Source organism: Rhipicephalus microplus, unplaced genomic scaffold, assembly GCF_043290135.1.
Source record: "Rhipicephalus microplus isolate Deutch F79 unplaced genomic scaffold, USDA_Rmic scaffold_378, whole genome shotgun sequence".
NCBI classification, from domain to species: domain Eukaryota; kingdom Metazoa; phylum Arthropoda; class Arachnida; order Ixodida; family Ixodidae; genus Rhipicephalus; species Rhipicephalus microplus.
This window is the reverse complement of record NW_027464942.1, coordinates 105,420-109,346: the sequence shown is the minus strand read 5'-3', so window position 1 is coordinate 109,346 and position 3,927 is coordinate 105,420. Positions and strand designations below refer to the sequence as shown.

The 3,927-nt window shown below is 57.2% G+C and overlaps 1 non-coding gene across 1 annotated transcript; it reads right to left on the bottom strand.

Annotated features, from left to right (window-relative positions):
* Window positions 1–1,667: 1,667 nt before the first annotated feature.
* LOC142794142 (small subunit ribosomal RNA) lies at window positions 1,668–3,481 on the bottom strand. The gene has a single exon (XR_012892102.1). It is a non-coding gene; the product is annotated as a small subunit ribosomal RNA (ribosomal RNA).
* Between the last annotated feature and the right edge of the window lie 446 nt (window positions 3,482–3,927).

Below are 3,927 nucleotides of genomic sequence, written 5' to 3'. Positions count from 1 at the left end.
CTCGGCCAAACAGTGGCCAAGAAGGGCGCTTTTCAGCGCACGCTTGGACTCCAAAACTCTGCCGCGCCTTTTTCGGCTGCCGCAAATCGAGCAAACGGTGTGTTTCGGACGGCGTTTCGCTTTCGCTACTTGCGAGTGCTTTCGTGGTCCACCCCTCTATAAATACTCGGGAGGCGTCGAAGCCGGTTCTCCAAGCCGGACCCGTAGGTATCGTTGTGTGCTCGCTCTCATTGGCCCGCCTAACCAGAAAATGCCTGCGGTACACCCATTTGGATAAGAGTGCACGCAGATGCGGGCCTCGACGGCTACACATTTCCTCGGGCGGCCGCCTCCCGGCCTCCGTGGAGCGCGGGATGCACGGTCCCATCGACAAGCCTCTCCCGTTTTTACCGTGGCGTCGCGGTTCACCACGGCAGGCGGGTCGGTCTCCTCCGCATAAAAAGGGGGACCCCCGCTTTTTGTTCCACGAAATCGCACAAGCTTTTTTCGCATCCACGGTTTGCCACCGCACACCAAAATTCCGATCCGGCTGCCTACTTTAGCCAACAGGTGGAGCCAGGCGCGCCGTACTTGCGCGGCACTTCCCACGTCCACCGAAGTCGGTGCCAAGGACCACTTTCGGCGCCGGAGCCGCGTACGAGCCTACTCGAGGCGGAAGAACGAAGCCAGCAAGGGCCTGGCCGCAAGTGCGTTCAATTGTCGGGACGTCCAAGTCCCTCGTTCTTCCGTGCTTCCTCTTTCGGCAAGTCGTTGCGGCACCTTCCCAAAGCGCGCAGACCCGCTAATCGCGACGAGCGCGACGTGGCCGTGCCGCCTTTCCCTCGGCAGCAAGCAAAACGCCTGGCAACGTCGACGCTCCCCTAACCGCGATCTCGCACCGTGTTTCGTGTGGCGAATTCAAAAGCCGGCCGGCGCTGCTGCAACCATTACGGTCGGTACGCATACGCCGCGGAGGGCGGGACGGTCATCGGAGCGTGCGGTTCCTCCATCGAGTACTGCGCACCTCGGCCGTCGCATCGCCGTGCCATGACCGGCCGCGCGTCAACGCGAACCGGTGCCAGCGAGATCCCTCGCCTGCAAGAACCGACCGGCAGCCTCCGTCACCCGAGGACGCGGAGGCGCTTGCCGCGGACGGCGGGACGGTATGCACTGGTGCACAGCGGACCCGTCACATCGCCAGTTCCTTGACCGACCGCCGACGCTTGTGCCGTTCCTCTCGTACTTGGCAGTCGCCGCGCGATTGTCGGGTCTCGTTCTTGCACGCTCGAACGGTCGGGAGGGCACTCGGCTGGCGTTTCGGGAACGCGCAGCCTCGCCTTCTACCGACGTAACCACGACTCGCCGTTCGCGCTCCGCCGCTCCTGTTTACAGTACTAGGCGGTCCCGCAGCGGTCGGGTCGCGCATTTCGAGCGCTTCGAGCCACGGTGCAGTGGCGGGTCGAAAGCCGACCTATGAGTGCGTTGCGCCGTTTGTACCCGCGTCCGCCACCTGGCCGACCGTCCAAGGTCGCGGTGTTGGCGTCCGCTGGGCGCAACAATTTGTCACGGGGTGCCGCTCCACATTCAGGCAGCCCCGTGGGGAAAAGCCGACTCCGCGTCCAAACGGGGTCAGCGGCAGAAAGTGTCGGGCGCAGACGCAGCTGAGGCGCTCACCCTTCACAATCCGTTAATGATCCTTCCGCAGGTTCACCTACGGAAACCTTGTTACGACTTTTACTTCCTCTAAATGATCAAGTTTGGTCATCTTTCCAACAGACCGGCGCAACCGAAAGGCCGCGCCGGACATCGGTCCGAAGACCTCACTAAATCATTCAATCGGTAGTAGCGACGGGCGGTGTGTACAAAGGGCAGGGACGTAATCAACGCGAGCTTATGACTCGCGCTTACTGGGAATTCCTCGTTCAAGGGGAACAATTGCAAGCCCCTATCCCAATCACGAAAGAAGTTCCACGGGTTACCCAGTCTTTTCAGACAGGGATAAAGACACGCTGCTTCCTTCAGTGTAGCGCGCGTGCGGCCCCGGACATCTAAGGGCATCACAGACCTGTTATTGCTCTGTTTCGTGCGGCTAGGAGCCGCTTGTCCCTCTAAGAAGGTTGTAAGGTGCTGGGAACCCCGCACCTATTTAATAGGCTAGAGTCTCGTTCGTTATCGGAATTAACCAGACAAATCGCTCCACCAACTAAGAACGGCCATGCACCACCATCCACCGAATCAAGAAAGAGCTCTCAATCTGTCAATCCTCCCAGTGTCCGGGCCGGGTAAGTTTTCCCGTGTTGAGTCAAATTAAGCCGCAGGCTCCACTCCTGGTGGTGCCCTTCCGTCAATTCCTTTAAGTTTCAGCTTTGCAACCATACTTCCCCCGGAACCCAAATACTTTGGTTTCCCGGAAGCTGCCCGCCGAGTCATTTGAGTAACTCAGGCGGATCGCTGGTTGGCATCGTTTATGGTCAGAACTAGGGCGGTATCTGATCGCCTTCGAACCTCTGACTTTCGTTCTTGATCAATGAAAACATTCTTGGCAAATGCTTTCGCAGTAGTTCGTCTTGCGACGGTCCAAGAATTTCACCTCTAGCGCCGCAATACGAATGCCCCCGTCCGTCCCTCTTAATCATTACCTCGTATTCCAAAAACCAACAGAACAGAAACGAGGTCTTGTTCTATTATTCCATGCAAGTTTATTCAGGCGACTCGCCTGCGTTGAGCACTCTAATTTTTTCAAAGTAAAAGCACCGGCCATCTCGAGGCACACAATGAAGTGCACCAAGAAAGAACCGGCATGATGTTCAGTCCGAGCCGTCGCATCGGGTAGATGCACTACTCGTCTGGAACTGAGATCCAACTACGAGCTTTTTAACCGCAGCAGCTTTAGTATACGCTATTGGAGCTGGAATTACCGCGGCTGCTGGCACCAGACTTGCCCTCCAATTGATCCTCGTTAAAGGATTTAGAGTGTACTCATTTCAATTACGGGGCCTCAAAAGAGTCCCGTATTGTTATTTTTCGTCACTACCTCCCCGTGCCGGGAGTGGGTAATTTGCGCGCCTGCTGCCTTCCTTGGATGTGGTAGCCGTTTCTCAGGCTCCCTCTCCGGAATCGAACCCTGATTCTCCGTTACCCGTAACAACCATGGTAAGCAAGTAACCTACCATCGAAAGTTGATAAGGCAGACACTTGAAAGAAACGTCGCGGCTCGTGGCCATGCGATCAGCACAAAGTTATCCAGAGTCACCACACAATACGGGCCGAAACCCGATCGATCTTGGTCTAATAAAAGCACCCGTTACCCAAAGGGCTCCAGGCTCACTGCATGTATTAGCTCTAGAATTGCCACAGTTATCCAAGTAGGAAGAAACGATCTAAGGAACCATAACTGATTTAATGAGCCATTCGCGGTTTCGCCTTATTTCGGCATGTACTTAGACATGCATGGCTTAATCTTTGAGACAAGCATATGATTACTGGCAGGATCAACCAGGTAATCGTTCGACTGCGCGTCCGTCCTCGCCTTCGGCGGGCCGGACGCAGTCTGTGTGCGGCGGAGGCCACCTTCAGGCGCCCCAACACGCTTATTTTGCACTCCGAGATGACGGCGTTCGAGCTCGCTACGGCACAACCTTCCCGAAAGACGAGTGGGAGCCGTGCGGCAAGAAGCACGTTCATGCTCGCTCTTTTTCGTTGCATCGACTCGGTCGCGCCGTGCGGGTTGCCCAAGCCCGCTGCACTGTCGGTGGACCGGCCGGAACTAGCAACGGAGCCGAGACTGCAAAGCCGCCAGACGACGGGTCACGCCCGCGTCTTCGGCGCTTTCGCATCTGAATCGCCCGAGGACGACACGGAACACACCTCGATATCGTGGTAAAACGGCACCGTCCGACAACCAGCCCCTAACGCATCAAGCGGATGAGGCTGCAGACGACTGCCGTG